Below are 13,050 nucleotides of genomic sequence, written 5' to 3' on the forward strand. Positions count from 1 at the left end.
TCAACCCTTAACCCTTTTAACCCTAACTTTTTAAGTTCAGCTTTGTTCAGTTTCTTTAATTTCAGTTTTTGTATTTGTTTTTTACTAAATCAGGTAGAATAATGCGCCATTCAGTGTCATACTCTTACATTATTTGGTTAAAAGCTGAACAATTGGACTAATTATATGAATAGAGTGGCGGGAGTTCAATCGAAAGAAGTGCAAATGGTCTTATACTCGACGAAAGGGTTCTGTAGTATAAAATAGTGTCAATTGTGAAAATCCGCGCCGTCTGTTTGGAATTATAGTTTATGCCAGCAGAACTCAGAGATTTGGACGGAAAATATTTTGCATCATAAGGGTGATTCAACGGCAATGTCTATTTGGAGACAGATTTCCTCTATGGAATGACAGATGACTACATGCACTGTGCAATCACATTCCGCATAACGGAGCAAACGTGTTGGTTAATAAGTATTCAGCAGGCCATGACTCGTCCTCTTTCACAATGGACCATCAACGGACTCGGACGCTTCAAGGTCCCGCAGCACCATTTATACTAGAGCCTAGCAGTGCAGAAACCGGCCACACATTTTCTACCAGTTTACATGCCCTTATAATATCAAGCCTATAAATTTGCTCAAGTATCAGTTCTCTGGATTTGCTGTGATTTGGTGAGATAGTTGCGATTTGTTTGTACTTTGAAGTATTTTTTTTAAATTTCTTTATTAAAGTTATTTTTAAGTTGCAAAAAAGTTCACCACTAAATACTATGATGTAATTTTCAAAACTATATCCGTGAAGGAATGATAAATCCGGAAGTTTGTTTATGGATCCATTAACCAATTGACAATGGTAGCATAAACAGGCGCGGCTTATTGTACGCAAAAGTGACTTCAGACTGGTCATGAAATACCAGGCAGTCTGAAATGTGACCACTTGAGCCGCCTTCGTTTCCTTTGTTAACTACCCGAGCAGAGTCCGCTATCAAAATATTATCAAAATGATAACAAATTGAGTTTAATTTGATATCATAACTATAACAGTGGGGTCTCCAGTAGCCTTGCGAGCAAAGGCGTAGGATTGCCAATCCGGAGATGTCGAGTTCGATTCTCGGTCCGGTCTATGATGTTTTCGGGTGGGAAACATTCTCGACACCCTGGGCATAGTGTATCCATTGTACTTGCCACACAAGATACATACTCATGCAAAGGCGGGTATAGAAGAGCTTTCAACTTAATAACTGAGGAAATGCTAATAGAATACTAAGTTGCAAAGCAGGCCAAGTTCCATTTGGAATGTAGAGCCACTGAAGAAGAAGAAGAAGAACTATAACATATTTTGATATAGAATTGGAGAGATAAAAACATATTTGAGGCCGTATACTTATTACGTGACAGCTTAAAGAGGGAGGAGTGGTCTGTCATTTTTATGTTCCTATGAATGAAAAGTTATTTGCAAAAAAGTTATTGAAGGAAATCTAACATTGGGAAAGGGGGGTTGAAAAATCCAGAAAAATATCATCATAATAAAATTACGATCCCTATCTTCTATATGAATAGAAATTATTTTCCGTTCAACGGTATATGAAGATTTTTCTTACGGATTGAAAAGATAAATTATAAAGTCAATGCATTGAAAGTCTTTGAATTTTTGTTGATTAAAATTTATTTATTTTAATCTATATGAGTGTTGAACTTGCAAACTGATAGAAAAATTGCTCACTTTGTGTTCTAATTCCATAGTAATACTAACGAAATGACGAATGTTATCATCAATCTTTTTTAAACTTAACATATGTTCTAGTTTATACCTACATAAACATATTTTCAAAAATTTGATTAGTTTCCAATTTTCGTCCAACAACGTAAACAGTATTCTCCATGTCAGTTAATATTGTCTCTATGTGTAAAAATTGATCTATTCTAATGTGTGAGTCGTCATACCATAAGAGTTTACAAGATTCAATTGATCGATATTGTACATGATTGAATTGAAATCTGTCATGATAAGTAAGTTCTAATTTTTAAATATTCAGCTCACCTGTTTCTATGGAGGTGGAAAATGTAAATTTTAATCATTCGTCATATTTTAACTTTACCGCTTTTTTAAGTACCAAATCCGCGAATGCCAATTTATAACTATTGATGACTCTGGTATTATTGCCTAAAATAACAAAACCTGTTCGTTCATAATATATTTTTTGGATCTTTGTACAACTGGGTGATTGTTCCCCTTTCTATATTTTAGGATCATACCATTTGCACTTTCATAAGGAAATAAAGAAGAATTCCAAAATGCTCCAAAGTTTCGTGCGCATGTTACTTTTTTTATAATTTGCAGATCGACCACTTGAACAAAGGTATCTCCTACACGACGATCATTCTGCAGCCATCAAAATGGCTTCGAACTACTTCTTCGAACTAAGAAGCTTATTCATTACGTGATAAGCAATAAATCGAGATAGAATTATTTTCTATTACCAGTTAACGAATAAGACTGAATAATAATGAAATAAAATAATTCAATACCAAAAGTCAAAATTTTGATATTTATATTTCGATATTACCTCAAATAAACAGGGTTTCGACTTTCGTTTCAATGAGACCAAAGCAAGCGTTTATCGAGCCAAGGGAGAATCTTTCTTCGTTGTTTATGTTGAGGATCATCTTTCACCCATCGATCTTTTATCTGGAATTAGCCTTGGAAGATATAAACGAACATCTTGCCTATTAGATGAAAATCCTTTTTCGTTTCATCACTTTTACTGCCGCTAACCGCAAGTCGAGCACATCTGTATATGGGCCTCCATATACAGATGTGCTCGACTTGCGGTTAGCGGCAGTTTACCTCTCACTCACTTTTCGCGAGAATTATCGCAGAACAATTACAAAATTGTATGGCCGCGCCGGGATTCTAACCAAGAATAGTAACAATAATAGCTGTGGGGATGCGCTTACTCTAGCCACGCCACCACGCTATCTGTATGAAAGCGTTAAGTTATTTGGTCCACATAAGCTACTACCATTTGCATTGATGATGCCACGAAAAGACTCGAATATAAAAGAAAAAGAGCAGACCAACGTTTGGCGCCAATCAAAGTGAGCGAAAAATGGTTATCATTGTCCAGTCTGTTTTTTTTTCCCGAAAGGCGATTTCTCCCCGAATTTTTTTGTGAGGGAGCATCTTGTGCTCCTGAGATTGAGTGAGCATTACGAACCCTGCAAATAAATTAAAAAACAGGAACTGAATAAGATATTTTTCTGATATCTAGACTTACAGAAAATAACTAAATGATAACTAATCTAGTTTGTTAATCTTGATATCGCATAATATGTGTTCGATCAAACGAGTAACTAAATAAGATATCAGAATTTTGATATCACTATATCTACTATGAATCAAAATAATATCAAATTGAGATATTTTTTTTGCTTCTGCTCGACATAGTAATTATCATAATGAAAACTCATTATGTAAACCGTAGAAAATATGCCCAATATCAAAATAAGTTTTTTTTTGCTTTCCGTGGTATCAAAAATCGTTATCATTTTGTTTATTTGGATACAACATATAGTTCTCAACTTTTGATGTGATCTCTATTAACTCGACCACAGGGTCACCAAAATTTGATATTGCAAATGAAAGTATCAAAATAAGTTTTCAGTTGGTGGTCACCAACAAATCTCCAATTAAATTCTGAGGAAAATCTATCGCTCATACCCAACTATTTTACCATGTTTCGTTTCGTCCGGTGTAGATGGAACAACCCACAAAACATCGTACTGCGTTGAAGAATAGTTGGAACGTACTGAAACTATTGCTGGGTCAATTTTGGATCAGGTGGAGAATAACACATATTTTCTCTCATTACACATATATTAATTTCATAAATATGATTTCAGTAAAAGGTTTTCGGTGAAAGATATTCCGTTATGTAATTGCTATTCAGACTTAAAATTTTGTTTGTTGCGATTTTTATTTATCTGGCTCGGAGATATGATTACTTTGCTTGCTATTCTGTTTTAAATTATATTTATTGAACGGCTACTCAGTCTTGCAATTGAATCATTTGTTTGAGAAACTGCATAAGTCCATTTTACACAATTTCGAGAAAACAACAAAAAACTGTTTTTGAACAAATTGGCACCGAACCTTTCAATTTCTTCGATACAGATCAATAGTTTTTGGCAAAACTCAACACCCTGGTGCACTTCCAGTGCAAAAACTGTAAGCAGTACTCCATAATTGCTCCTCAAAGTGCGTGGACATATGTAGTTTCTCAAACAAACGAAAAAAAAAATTCATACACTCCTGAACAAAAATTTTTTTTTCGTATTTTTTGCCAGAATACGTATTTTTGGAAGAGGATTCAGAATATATAAAAATCTCATTTTGGCCAAAAATGTTACATATGCAGTTTCTCAAACAAACGGTTAAATTATTACAACGAGTTTTTTATTTACCCGACGTTTCGACACGGGGATTGTGTCTTTTTCAAGGGACAAAGTCCCCGTGTCGAAACGTTGGGTAAAAAAAACAAACTCGTTGTAATAATTGCAAGACGGAGTAGCCGCTCAATAAATATAATTAAAACGTACAGTCGATCCATAATCAGTAATCTGTTTTAAATGTATTTCGTTCTCAAAAAATTTTGCTCTTTCCAGCTTTATAACAGGAACCTACCTATCGATCATGACACAAACTATTATGCTCTTTATTTATGGCTTTATGTTATTAAATAAATACAAATGCAAATACAGTGAACTCTCTCTAACTCGATGTTCTGTAACTCGATATTTTCTCTTACTCGATGAAATTGAAAGTCCCTTGAATTTTCCATACCTCCGTAAGTCGATATCTCCCGAACTCGATATTCTCTAAGTCGAAGTAATTTCCCAAAGCATTTCCACCTCGCTAACTCGATGTTGTCAGAATCATTTCGTATGCACAATATTTGACGTTTGAGCGGTGTCGAAATTCATTTTGAATGAACTCGATATATGAACGAGTGTTCATTTTTAGTAAACAGCGCACCGCTTAAACGTCATTGTGTTCATTCGATGCACCTACCCATATATACTGTGTCGGGCCATTTGGTTGAATACCGTTTGGTCGAATGTCGTTTGGCCGAAAAGTTAAAAAACTTATTTTGTGAGTAATGAGTAGTTGGAATTACATGAAGTGTGCAGCGAGAAGTGAGGAATGAGACATTTCGCACATCTCATAGTAGGAAATAGGAAGTGAATAGTGAAAAGTGAAAAGTGAGAAGTAAGAATTGAGAAGTGAAAAGTGAGAAGTTAGATATGAGAAATTTGAGAAGTGAGAAATGAGAATTGAGAAATAAGAGGCGAGAAGCGAAAAGTAAAATGTGTCAAATTCGAAGTGAGAAGTGAGAAATGCAAAGTGAGAAAAGAAAAGTTAAAATGTGAAAAGTGAGAAGTAAGAATTGAGAAGTGAGAAGTTAGAAGTAAGAAATTAGAGAAGTGAGAACTGTGGAGTGAGAAGTGAAAGCGAAAAATGAGAACGGAAAAGTAAAAAGTCAGAAGTGAGAAGTAAGAAGCGAGTAATAAGAAGTAAAAAGTTAAAAGAAAGACGTGAGAAGTGACCAATTCGAAGTGAGAATTGTAAAGTGAGATGTGAGAAATGAAAAGTGAGAAAAGAAAAGTGAAAAGCAAATTGTGAAAAGTGAGAAGGAAGAATTAAGATTTGAGAGATAAAAATGAGAATAGAAAAGTGAGAAGTGATGTGATGAAGTGATGAAGTGAGAAGAGAAAAGTGAGGAGTGCTGACTTCAAAAATTTCATTTCTCACTTCTCAATTCTTACTTTTCACTATTCATTTCAAACATCTCACTCCTCACTTCACTTAAAAAGGAAATCAATTTTAACTATTCAGACAAAAGTCATTTGGCCAAACGGCATTCTGTCAAATGATCCTAAACCATATGTCTACATGTTATCAAAAATGTTTGATATTTTGGACGAAAAATATAAATGTGTTTTCTACCTCGATACCTCCCTAACTCGATGGTCCCTTCAATATCGGATAGGGGAGAGTTCATTGTACAAATTTTGGCAAAAAAAACTTAACAACTTATACAATTTATCTTAAAATATATTACACGTTCTTATGCTATCGAAACCTTTACTTGCGGTATCCACCGACATTAATCACAAGCTCATTTTAAAATTCAGCTTTTTCAATAATGATAAATGAGGCAATGAAAAATGAGTCAAACTTTAGCCAAATGATCTGATCCATCCTTGATTCTTCATTTATTTTATTCCAATGCGTCACTACATCATCTTATATCGCATATCCCTAAGTATGAATCGTGAACGAACAGCTATTACAAAACACGGCCCCACAAGTTAGTCATAAACGCATTTTTTCCGCTAGCTTTTGCCCATTATGCAACATGCATATCAACATCTCGTGGTGTGGATGAGTGTTTCGATTTCGAGCCAACTCAACCAGGATATATGGATCACCGCGCACCGGAACCGATTGTTGGAAGCGGGAGCTACATAGACTCCAATTCAAGATGCCTGTCAGCGTGAGCTCACCGCTCGGTGTGTTTCATAACGCAATACCGAGGAGTTTAATCGAATTTAAAAAATGAAGATATAAAAAAAAACTCATTTTAAAAGAAACATTAACGATTGCTCTCGGCGATAGTTTCCTGGCGAGGAAGTCGTGATCGCTGCCTTGCACTTGAACTTTCCGCGAAGAAACCAATCTTCCCGCGTAATTTAAATTTCTCGCCAATTTAATGTCTTGCAGCTATCCCTAAGTGGCTGATTGGGCGGCCAACAACCGTAATTACGACCAGTTGTTGAAAGGCCTTTTAACACCTTTCGGTTTACTGGTTTCTCCCTGGGCAACGACGAAAGAAGATGCAATTTTCCTAGCGTTCAAAGAGCGCTTCTTTACCGTCAGATCAGTGGACTTCAATGCCGTTGCAAGCTTGCAACCCAGGCGATGACTGATCCCGTCAAATGGAATCACGATTGTCTGCATGAGCATTGGCAAATTACCGCAACCAATTGGGATTGCTGAGTTATGTGGCACTTGTGGCATTGCGTCAGGGTCACGGCTGGCCTTCTTGAAACTGATGTCGAGAAAATGTTCTTTCCATCTGCAGCATCAATCGAAAATAGGAATGGCGGTGCGAACAAAAAGTCTATTCAGATATGCTGCAATTTCAATAAAGTGGACACTCTTTTTCTTGAAGACGCATTATCTGAATCAATGCCTTTAATATTATTCCTCCTCCCAGATAAACATCGCATTCATCACATTACTTCTTGTAATCAATCATTGCTGGTCATGAGGTATGTACACGTTATCAACATAAGAGACGATTAACTCGAACCCTCCCTTCCTGTCCCGCTCAGAACAATCCTCACACTCACCTTGACGGCACGTCTTCAACCTGACTTTGACAGAGACGATTTGTGATCTTCCTGTGCAAACGGCCTGTCACGCAGCAAACGATAATAAACGCTGAGGCTACGACGGCACCGAACTCGATCTCGAACTTGATTAGTCACACCGGACGACGGATTTGCATGCCTGCACTATCTCAAAGTTCCACACCGCGTGTCGCGCACTATTCCCTCCCTCTGCTTGTCGGAGATTTGGTTCTTCGATGCGCTCCGGTTGATCCGTTAGATTTCCGACGGTTAGACAGCACCGGATGCTTTGAGCTGGAGAAGCTGACCGGGACGCTAATCTTTCGCGGCAGTGTTCCACTTTTATTTTGACGCGGTGGCTACGCCATAAAGCGGATGGAAAACTAGAAAACGCGAACCCGGACAGGTGGATGGCAGAGCCGGCAGCAATCCCGGTCTTGCAGTTGAAAGGCTTGGGGCCTATTTCTGTTAATATTATTATTCACTTTTACACTAGTTCACGAAAAGAAACAGAAATGGTGAAATTTTTTGCTTTTGGTGCGAATAGAATATTTTAGAGAATATGAATGTTTCTTTTTGCGGACTTATTTAGGAATTCAATATACATAATAATTCTCATCAATATTTATAAACCGTCTAAATGCTGTGAAATTTGAGGATTGAACTCTGCATTGGCGCTTCAATGGCACAGCGAGCTTAATCAATATTATAATATTTATTAGGGAAGGATGGGAAGCTCCAATTTGAATTTATTCATGATTAAAAAAGTTGCAAATTCTAAGCCTTGATGCAGTTCAAGACCTATGAAAGCTTGAAGTCTTTATGTTTTTTTCAAATCCGCTGTTTCGTTAATAAGAAAATATGAAGCCTAACGTAAAAAAAGATTGAATGTTTTTTTTATTCACATTTTTATCAATAATTTTATAAAGATTCCGATTTGTCTTTCGGCATTGGTAAAAAACAATCAGGATCTTGAAAAAAAAGTCGAAGCACTTTACAATCAATAAGAAAATCCACAAAACTCATCACCTTACTGAGATTTAAAACTCTGTTGACCCGTGTTATCTGCTGTTTAAACTTCTCGCGGTTGGCGATTAAAGAGAAATTGCGACGACAGGAAATCGATCGATTTTCTTTTCTAGCACGGATGTTGCTGATGGCTGTTTTTAAGCTGGAATGAAAGACCACGACCTGTTGCTGCTAATGTTGCGGGGCTAGTCCGGAGGAATCTGGCTGACGATGGAAGGCGGCACTACGACTATAACTGGCACAATCGTTAGCACAAATCGGTATCATTATGAACTGGTTCTTCGCAATAACCCGACTTCAAGTCACCGCACACTGGCATCTAATCGATTACTGCTTCGTTTACAACACTTTCTTCTTCCCAGAGGCACTTGATATTGTTATGAGGAGGTCACGGTTTCCTACAACATCCTGAGCACTATTGAGGGCCAAGTTTCGGTCGCTTCGAAACCGTGAGAGCGTAGTCACACGTTATTACTAAACGATCGTTGTCGCAGTCACGGAGTTGCTGAGAGTTCACCACCGACGAATCAGAAATATTTACACTTTATTTCCTTTCCCGTTTCAAAGGCACATAACTCTTTCCGTTTCCTCTCGATGACACTTATGTTTGGCCAACATCACCGTCATTATAATAATTTCACTTTTTTGCTCTCACTCCACTTTGCGTGCAGCACTCAGACGTTCATGCGCGGGCACACCTGTCTTGTTCACAAATTCTTACCCCAAAAGCAATGCTTGGCTGTTGTTGCGTGTGGATCGTTCAATTTCACTACCGCAGGTACTGACAGCGCGGATGACCACCGACAACACACTGCTGACGGCCGATGGACGGTGGACAGGCGGTCATGTATCGGCTAGAGACTTCTTCACTTTGTTGATGTTGAAGTAGTGCTGCTTCCTCGCTATTGTGGCAGCAGCTGCCGCTCGTACTCCTCTGGTCGGTCGTGGCGCACACCGAAGACCGGGTAACGTCAGCGGGCTCGGAAATTGCGATATGCAAATACCTGCCGAAAGAGAAGAGAAGGAGAAATTAGGAAAGGGGGATCTCGACATGATGATTGGCAATTGAAGCGCGCGCAGACACTTTTGTGCGGCGCGCGGCCGAACACACTCTCTAAAATCAACAATCAACAACTCTCAAATGCTTTTTCGATCGGGTATTTGGAGTATCATCATTAGTCATTCGGTTTGAATTGAGATGGTTTCGAATTTCAGCGGATAACGCATCATATTATTCAATCAACCAGCTTCCGATGGGAAGCTCAATTCATTATGCGGATAAGAGCTCCGAGGTGGATTGTATTTATTATCTAATAAGTCATTGAAAATAATGCTCAGATCGATTTGGTCGCTCGGAATCATAACACTTTAAACTTAAGCGCAATAACGTGTGGATAGGAACAACATGCGGAAGACGTTTTTCCTCAAATAAGATACGATTAATTCTTTGATGTTTTCTCTATTTTCTTAATAGTATTTTTTATGAATCCATATTTGATTCCGATTGCACACCAGGCGTAGTTGACCTTGTAGACCAATTGATCTGAATTCCAGAAGAATTTGGAGAACCTAGGACAACAACAACTAATTTGGACAGCACTTAACTGAATTCCAGAACAGTTTGGAGGGCCTAGATCATCTGCATCAAACCAATATAATATGCAAGGGCTTTAGGGGCTTGCAGGGACAAGCTGGGCTGATTTCCACTGTGAAGTTCTTTCTAATCGGTAAATTTTACTCATACTGAATTTTATACATCGAAATTTTCTACATTTTCTATGACAGTATCCTGAAACCTGCTGTTTGAAATCATGATTCTAATGATTCATTGATTGCAGTAGTCGGCATGTTAACCAAGAACATGTAGTTCCCAACACGCAATTAAGCTCAGTTTCCCACAATACAAAATCCAATTGAATTATTTAATAAAACGGATGAGATGAAATTTGTATAAAAAGTTTAGTCACAAAATTAATCATCATATAAATGTACCATGCGTCTCCATATGCTTTTATGCCTATATGCTGCTGAACAGTTTTCAAAATACCTACCTGGAAGGCTCATTTTTGATTGAAAACACCCATGGGGACATTTCAATATCGTAAAAACTTAGATTATCGTATAAACTTAGAATTTTAACTTAGAATCTGAACATGCAATCATGTAAACATGCAAGTGACTTCAACGCCGTTGAAGCGAAGATCCCGTTCCTACTTTGTGACCAAAATCTCGTTATCTTCTTCTTCTTCGTTGGCATTACATCCCCCACTGGGACATTGCCGCCTCGCAGCTTAGTGTTCATTAAGCACTTCCACAGTTATTAACCGCGAGGTTTCTAAGCCAAGTTACCATTTCTGCATTCGTATATCATGAGGCTAGCACGATGATACTTTTATGCCCAAGGAAGTCGAGACAATTTCCAAGCCGAAAATTATCTAGACCGGCACCGGGAATCGAACCCAGCCACCCTCAGCATGGTCTTGCTTTGTAGCCGCGCATCTTACCGCACGGCTAAGGAGGGCCCCCAAAATCTCGTTATTTTCCCAATCAAACAACAAACGCCAGTAACCAGTTGATTTTAGAGGTCGAGTACTACGAATGCAATACAGGAGCACCGCAAATACAAACTTTTTTTTTCTGATTTTGTTGTCCATTGTAATTACAAACATGTAGCAACTTTGAGAAATAATGTGTAAAGTGTAGTTTGGGTGAGCCAGAATATCAGAAATTATCTTACGATGTCTGTAGATTTCCAGGATATGCAATTAATATAGTGGAATACTTATCAAAAAGTTTGAGTAGTGAAAAAACCACTGCTACAACTATTGATTGCCCCTCATGGATAGTATGGATGACCCAGAACATGTGAACTTCTGGCGATGTATGTTATACTTCCGGGAGATGTAATGAGTGTGGTTGAAGACGCATCAAAAAGCTACTGTCAACTGTCGATCGCAAGTCACCACCTAAAGACCAGTTTGGATTTCTCAGACTATTACAGAACAATCTAGCGTTTTTTTTTCAATAGATGTGATGAAAAGGTTTGAACATTCATACAAATATTTTTGAACATATTTGAAAGCTCAAGATCGTAGATTCTGTTCTAAAATACAGTTTGGATTACCTAGAATATTACAAAGCTGTCTTTCGGTGTCTGTTGACCTTCCAGGAGATGAAATATTCATAGTTATGTATGTATTATATAGAAAATATATGTGACGAGAAACGCGTTTCAGTAGCAGTTGATCTAAAGTCCCGAACTAAAAGACAGTTTTGGTGACCTTCAGTAAATCCAAACAATCAGCCGATATATACAAGGACAATCCCAAGTAAAATTTTAAGATTTATTATGATCTATAAGTGGTTTTTATGATCAGTTGCTAATAAAACTAAGAGTTCCACCAAAACCTCTTCATAAGCTTTCCGGCTAAATGGACCACCCTGCTTCTTCCTTTTCGTGCCTTCACCAATTGCAAAAGGAGTAGCCTTTATGGAACAAACAACCTGCAGTCAAGGTGGTGGTATGGCTATTGTGACCGCTTGCCTTTTTTGTTGAAGTTCTTGGTTCAAATCCCGTTGAGGTCCTAAACTTTTTGTAATTGCTTACCGTAATTGCTTCGCGTAGAGTGAGTGATGCGTAAAAGTGATGAAACGAAAAAAGAAATTCATCAAGTAGGCACGATTTTTGTTTATCTTCTAGGTTCGCTCTAGAGAAAAGAGGTGTAGGAGAAAAATATTTTTATTTACAAACTCCGAAAAAAGATTCTCCCGCCACCCGAAAAACGCTTGATTTCGTCTAATCAAAACGAAAAGTACGAACCCTGACAGTGACCAAAATTGGTTTTATACTGGATTTGAAAGCAATCTTATTATATCTAGTCTATCTTCTCTATCTATATACATAAAAATGAATTTTTGTCTGTCTGATCCTTATAGACTCCGAAACTACTGAACCGATCGACGTGACAATTTGTATGCAGAGGTTTTTGGAACCGAAGAAGGTTCTTAAGATGGTTTCCTTCATTTGAATGGGGGTCTCCCATACAAATGAAACACCAATTTCTTCATAACTCGAGAAGTAATCAAGCAAATGGAACCAAATTTGGCGTGAAATGGTTTTGGAAGGAAAAATATGTTTCTGTGGTGGATCAACCCCCCCTTCTGGAAAGGGAGGCTCTTATACAAATGAAGCACACATTTTTGCATAACTCAAGAACTAATCGGAGAATAAATCAATTTTAGGCGAAAAAAAGTTCGTCGGGTCTGCTAGTGATAAAACGTATAAGCTAACAAAAGGCTCAGTTTTGAAACTGGATTTATTGAGGTTTCATAGATAACTCAAGAGTGATATAAAACTTTTCTTCGTCAGCATTTTATATGATCATCATAAAACAAAAGACTTTAATCATTCCCACAATAAAACCTTATTAAAATTCATGAAATTCACATAAAACCCATTGGCAATACATTTGTTATTTAATTGGGATCACTAATAACATTTCAAGATTTATTATGCTCTATAAGAGGTTTTCATGACCAATTGCTAATAAGACTAAAAACTCTACAAAAGCCTCTTTATAACCTCTTTAAGAAAGCTTTCTGGATAAATTAGTTAGACGTTATT

General features: G+C 37.4%; 1 protein-coding gene across 7 annotated transcripts in view; it reads right to left on the reverse strand.

Moving 5' to 3' along the window:
• Nucleotides 1-13,050, reverse strand: part of LOC134213034 (serine proteinase stubble) — a 212,815-nt gene that overhangs the window by 128,753 nt on the left and 71,012 nt on the right. For 3 of the 7 annotated variants that reach the window (XM_062691517.1, XM_062691512.1, XM_062691518.1), the window contains exons 2-3: nucleotides 8,427-9,430; nucleotides 7,398-7,889 (exon numbers count right to left, since the gene is read on the reverse strand). The gene's annotated coding sequence lies outside the window, so the exon portion shown is untranslated. The remainder of the gene's footprint in view (nucleotides 1-7,397; nucleotides 7,890-8,426; nucleotides 9,431-13,050) is intronic. The other 4 variants (XM_062691514.1, XM_062691513.1, XM_062691516.1 and 1 more) reach the window with 4 other exon arrangements.

The sequence above is a fragment of the Armigeres subalbatus genome, chromosome 2, assembly GCF_024139115.2.
Source record: "Armigeres subalbatus isolate Guangzhou_Male chromosome 2, GZ_Asu_2, whole genome shotgun sequence".
Classification (NCBI taxonomy): Eukaryota; Metazoa; Arthropoda; class Insecta; order Diptera; family Culicidae; genus Armigeres; species Armigeres subalbatus.